The sequence below is a fragment of the Corapipo altera genome, unplaced genomic scaffold (assembly GCF_003945725.1).
Source record: "Corapipo altera isolate COAL_440 unplaced genomic scaffold, ASM394572v1 1b, whole genome shotgun sequence".
Lineage (NCBI taxonomy): Eukaryota > Metazoa > Chordata > Aves > Passeriformes > Pipridae > Corapipo > Corapipo altera.
In genome coordinates this window covers 15,038,465-15,044,780 of record NW_020884881.1, presented here as the reverse complement: position 1 = coordinate 15,044,780, position 6,316 = coordinate 15,038,465, and the positions used below count along the sequence as shown (strand labels likewise).

General features: G+C 38.2%; 1 long non-coding RNA gene across 1 annotated transcript; it reads left to right on the top strand.

The window, feature by feature from the left end:
- The first annotated feature begins 2,043 nt into the window (after positions 1–2,043).
- On the top strand, positions 2,044–4,586 carry LOC113945427. The gene is made up of 3 exons (XR_003527083.1): positions 2,044–2,157; positions 4,188–4,244; positions 4,342–4,586. It is a non-coding gene; the product is annotated as an uncharacterized LOC113945427 (long non-coding RNA).
- The last annotated feature ends 1,730 nt before the right edge of the window (positions 4,587–6,316 follow it).

Here is a 6,316-nt window from a genome sequence, read left to right as displayed (position 1 = left end):
CTTTAATCACACTCACAAGCACTGGTAGGCAAGGGCCTTAAATTCTAAGAGCATGTCCCAGTGGAAACGTTAAAGACCTTGCTAGTGGAAATGGGCTATCTAATATCACATTGAATATAAATCTACTCGGAAAGATCATGATTATCCTGGAAGTCTAACAAATTGAGGCACTTGGTTTTTGGTTCAGAGAAAGCTTTCAAGTTCTGCAAATGTTATCGGTGTGAGTTAATGAGCCATGACATTCATTCCACCTCATGAAACACTTCTAGATTTATACTAAATTGAGGTATACAGGCACTTTTAATTTTATCATTATTATTTTTTAGTTTAACAAATTTTTTAGAGTTCCTATGGCTGAGGCTGGATGAATTAAAACACAAGTTTTGGTGGGAATTGTAATTAGAAAAACATGTTTGATCAGAAATAAGGAAATAAAAAAGTAGTTAATCTGTTACAGTCCTTCAGTTTTATATTGCCATTATCAGATCTAGAAAAATTACAATGAACCGTACTTATTATGTAATTTGAATTTGACCAATGTCTAGTATGATGGATTACCTCAAATAAATGATTTGAGTGAATCCTATCTGCCAAGAAGATATTTATAAAGGCCTTATGTCCATGTAAATATTCATCTCAGACCTTATAACTTCTCTTGTACACAAACAAATAAATCATTGTTTGGAAGCAGAAGAAGGAAATTTTTCATCCAAATCGTTAATTTTTTGCTATTAAACTAGTCACTAGATTTCTGAAAGTAATCTTCTGTATGTTGGATGAAAATGGACTTTTAGGGAAAAAATTTTTTTTTTTTTTATGTAATAAAAGAAGATTCTGTGTTTATTAGTTGTTATTCAGGGGTTTAAAACAATGAATCTTCTGAACAAATCCAGGAAATACTGTTCTGGCTGAAAAATTACCAAATTTCTAATATTTGGATGATTGGTTTGGACAGGGGCACTCTGTGCTGGGTTAGGAACTGGTTGGAGGGCCGGACCCAGAGTGCTGGTGAACGGAACTGCATCCAGTTGGCAACCAGTCACTAATGATGTCCCCCAGGGGACACCATTAGTGTTGGGCCCAGTTCTGTTTAATATCTTTATCGGTGATTTAGATGAGGGGATTGAGTCCACTATCAGCAAATTTGCAGATGACACTAAGTTTGGGGGGGTTGTCAATCAGCTGGAAGGCAGGAGGGCTCTGCAGAGGGACCTGGACAGGCTGCAGAGTTGGGTTGATTCCAAGGGGATGAGGTTCAACAAGGCCAAGCGCCGGGTCCTGCACTTTGGCCACAACAACCCACTGTAGTGCTACAGGCCGGGGACAGAGTGTCTGGAGAGCAGCCAGGTAGAGAGGGACCTGGGATTTTGGATTGACAGGAAGCTGAACATGAGCCAGTAGTGTGCCCAGGTGGCCAAAAAGGCCAATGGTATCCTGGCCTGTATCAGGAACAGTGCGGCCAGCAGGACCAGGTAAGTGATTCTTCCTCTGGACTCAGCACTGGTGAGGCCACACTTGGAGTACTGTGTCCAGTTTTGGACCCCTCAGTCCAGAAAGGATACTGAGGTCCTGGAGCAGGTCCAGAGGATAACAACAAGGCTGGTGAAGGGACTTGAGCACAAGTCCCATGAGGAGAGGCAGAGGGAGTTGAAATTGTAACCTAGAGAAGAGGAGACTCAGGGGAGACCTCATGACTCTCTACAACTCCCTGAAAGGAGGTTGTAGCCAGGTGGGAGCTGGTCTCTTCTCCCAAGCAGCTACCAGTAAGACAAGAGGGCACGGTCTTAAGCTATGCCAGGGGAGGTTTAGGTTAGATATTGGGAAGAAATTCTTTACAGTGAGGGTGATCAGACATTGGAATGGGCTGCCCAGGGAAGTGGTGGGTTCTCCGTCCCTGGAGGTTTTTAAGCTGAGATTGGATGTGGCACTTAGTGCCATGGTCTGGTAACCATGGCAGTGTTGGGTCAAGGGTTGGACTTGATGATCTCACGGGTCCCTTCTAACCCATCTGATTCTATGATTCTATGATTCTATAATTCTATGATTATGATCTTTAGGCTATGGATCTTACACTGGACTGATGCCACCAGTTACATTTATTAGTATTATCAGTGCCTGTGTGTTCTTGGTAACTTCTAATGCTTTGATGTCTTATGCGTAAGGCCTAAAATCATAGCTTATTTTGTGTTGCCTTGTATGCTTTAAGGATTCAAATTATTCATGCAGAGTGGAAGTATGTATTTGATATAACTGATAAAATCTAGACATCAAAATCTGTGGTTGGTCACCTGAGACTCTCTCTATAGAGTTACTTAGCAGAGGTACATTTCATCACATCTTAAAATAGATGTCGAAAATAGGTCAAGTGTATCACACCCTGGAAGTCCTTATTTCTGTCTACTGGCTTTTACAAACTCAACTTTTGATGTCTGCTGCAGAAATCTGAGCACAAGTGTTTATACTTTCATTGTCAGATGTGATTAGGAACTTGCAGATAGCACAGAAGTGATTGAACAAACATTCCTGAAGCCTCCAATCCAAATCTGTCCAGCTATTGAAGAGTTGCAATATTTAACAAAAAGAATTTTAAAAGAATCAATTTAGGGCTATGATAATTTTATTTTCTCTGACTAGGGATTCCAGTTGCACATGCAGGGGCACGGGTTTGTGTGTGCTGATTGAAAAATTCATGACCAGGAAGTGAAGCCTGGCATGAGAGCTAATGAGGACCAAATTCAGAATTTGTCAGTAGTACAGGAAATGTTAAGTGATGACAAGAATTCTGCCTGATGTAGTCATGAAAAAAGGAAAGCTATAGTAAGGCTTGAGGAGGATGGAATTCCTTAAAGTACTAGGAGGAAAAAAAAGTTATATTTAGAACAGTTCAGCTGAAGAGAGGGTGTGTTGGTCAGAGAGGGAAAAGCAACTAATTGTTACAGTGAAGAACTCAATAGGATGAAAGAAGATAAAATCACAAGCAAAAGGCCAAGTGATTATTTCTGTGTCTTTCAGAGTTGCCGATAATTGACAGTTCTTGGATTCAAACCAAAAGTTTTGATGCGTTTGATATAAAGATAACCCAAATAGCTTGGAGGGAGTGTCAAGAGTGTATCTTACCTCACTTCATAAAAACGTGTATTTTTAAGTGATTAGTTCATTTCTGTAGAGTAGGAAAGAAAGGTGTGGAAAAATGACTGATTTCTAAATGTGATAAGAAAATAAAGTAGTGTTTAGTTTAGAAGATGTGTCTGACAGTAAACTTTAATTTATGTGCCCAAAAGCCTTAGAAAATCTGGGGAGGGGGGATAGAAACCTCAACAAAAATAAAACAACCATCCTTCTGAGGTATAATTTACCTCCATTAAGGAGGTAATAATAATTAAGGAGGCAATACACATTGTGCCTTGTTTTGAGCAAGGCCTCTGGATGTACAGAGATTAGATCCAGTAGGAATTAAACCATTGCCTCTGGAACACTACATATTTTCAGATGTGTGACATAGGGTAAGGAAAAAATTAGATTTATTCAACTGCATGAGAAAGAAACAAGGAGAAAGACAAAAATAGGAATATATATATGTTGTTTATTCAATATTCAAAATAATAGTATCAGTACATAGCATACAAGATTGAATCATCATAGTTTAACTCATTACTGCCTGTCACCTAACTCAAACTCTTTTCCAGACAATAATGGATATTATTAGGCCACCACCAGTTATGAGGTCATAAATTAGTTGATTTGCATTGCCTCATGTCTGAAGCAAGATGAGCTCAAATAAGTAGACACACGTGAATATGCAATAACTTGTCCTATGTACTCAAGTCGTTGAGCCATTGGATCTACACACAATCAGAATCACTTAAAAGTATGGGGCATTTCTTTTATGTCTGTGGAAAAAATAATCTTTATTTCCCCCAGCAATGAGTTTGTAAACTGGCTATGGTAACTTTCCCATTCCAAATCAGCATGATTTTTGAAGATGAGAGTAAAGGAATTTCGTTTAAGAAAAGGCAGACAGTCCAGTTTCTGAGAAGTTATATTTTATTGCAAGAACAGATTTAGTCCAATGAGATCAAAATCACATACTTCTAAAGTAACACATGGATCAGAAATTCTGCAATGTTCATTTCTAGTTTTTTCCTTTTTTTTTTTTTTTCTCCTTATTCACAAAACCTGATGGACAGGGAACCAGGTCTTGAAGTTTCATTAAAACTAACTCTGGTGCAATTGGCCAAAACTGAGTAAGTATTTCACTGAACAGTTGCAACTTTCTTCAAGGAAGACCATCCCTGAAGAAAACAAAATCATGAAAAATCATGAAAGACTGATTAAATGCAGACTCTGTTCCAGAAAATTGAGGTTTGGGACCACTGGAATCCTCACTGTAATTCTAAGAGTTTAGCCCAACCACAGGTCTGGGACTTCAACAAATCAGGGATTACAGTCTACCTGATGAATCCCTCTTCCAAGGGATTCATCCATGGAAGCTGTGCCTTGACTGTGTTGTATAGGGAAGGAGAAGCCACTTAACCCTCTCTTGGTGTTAGCAAAATGGCCATTGAACTGGAAATGTTTCAAAACAATCTGAGTTCAATAAACCGTTCCTGAATTAATGCTGTTAATTGATTTTCCAACAAGTGTTGAAGAAAAACATGAAATATTTCAGTTTCTGGGTCTTTCAAATTACGGTAATTGAAAGGAAAATACATTTATAAATTTCTTTCCAATGTAAATTAACCAGGTTAGTGTACACACAAGGGTCTATTTAGAAAGAGAAATGAGAAGGAGTTTTGATTGTTCAACAGCCAACAGACATCTACTCCCAGCAGAGTCTTTCTGGTGTTGAAATACCACTCTAATGTCTAAATGGAAAGCAAAAAATGATCTGTTTCAGGAAAATTCTGATGTTGGTGTTGGGTATTTATGAAAGGTGGGACTTTTTAAGGAAACATGCAAGCTTCCTATGTGCAATTACCACATGCTATGTTTATTCCTGTCAACATGTAGAAGAATCTGCAATAAAAGATGCAATCTGTTCCAGTTACAGTAACCTGCAGCAAATATTTCATAATTCACAACTGTGGGGGCATTGAATCTATACCTGAACCGTTCACATTCTGGAAACACACAAACAACTTCAGTGTCAGGGAGTCTCTTCCCACAAAGCTTCATTATGATATTAAAATTCCCACTTGAGGTTTCAGGGCAGGAATGTTAACAGCTTAATTAGAATAAAGCACACACTAGATAGAGTTTATTCTTTTAGACTGACTTGCCAGAAGTAGTTTCACTTTGTATTCTTTCCATAGAGCTTGATGTATGAAATAAAGGTATTAAATCAATGCAAAAAATGAAACTTGATTCTTTGTGTTCCAAACACAGATTTGTGTACAAATAATTGATTCCAATAAATGTATGGCTGTATTTTCCATAATGCAATGACATTTTACATAGTTATCAGCTGCTAAGAAACTGCATTTGTAAAAGTCAGGTTACATGTGCTCATGGAATATATCTGGCAGCCTCAGAGAAATCCTGTCACACTGAACAAGTTATTTTTCTGGGAGTTATCTGATAAGTGGCCCGTATCCCTGCAGAGCTCTAATGTAAATCTTTTAAAAATGTAAGAAAGCCTCAATTTGATCACAATATAGTCCTGAATGTTTTGTAAAGCCAACAACTCTTCCAGCCAACTTAATATTCCAGCACTGGGAGGGACTCCTCCCTGTGTTTTGGGAGTTCCACAAGCTGTTTCTGAAATTCCAATATAATCACTAGTTTTATACCAGAAATCCCATGGAAGAGGCTTGATTGGAATGTATGCATTTTAGAAAACTGTACGATTTTTTTAAAGACTTCTTTTTACAGCTCTGTTTAGTGGAATTGACTCCAACCTCAGCCTCACAAGTACACAAATACTTTCCTTTCCAACATGTCAAAATATGGTCACTTTTTCAGCTTCAGAAAGACCATATTCATATTCCTTTCCATGTTGTTTCTCATGCCACACCCACAGGGCTATCTCTGTAACTTTCAAACCATTCCCTGGGCTGCCTACAAATAAGCAAGCTAACATCAATCTTAGAACTTTGACCACTATCAGTCATCCCCAGATAGAGCAATTTTATCTCATTTCCTTAAAAGCCCTGGGATGCCCATGTATATCTGTTTCACCTGCATATTTACTTTTCAGCCTTTGGTGATACAGGTTCAAGTTCCAGTGTACCTCTTCTCTTCACACAACATAGATACTGTGACATTTTCAAAAAATAGATTTGGCATGGCATTTAGATCAAGATTAATATATTTACAT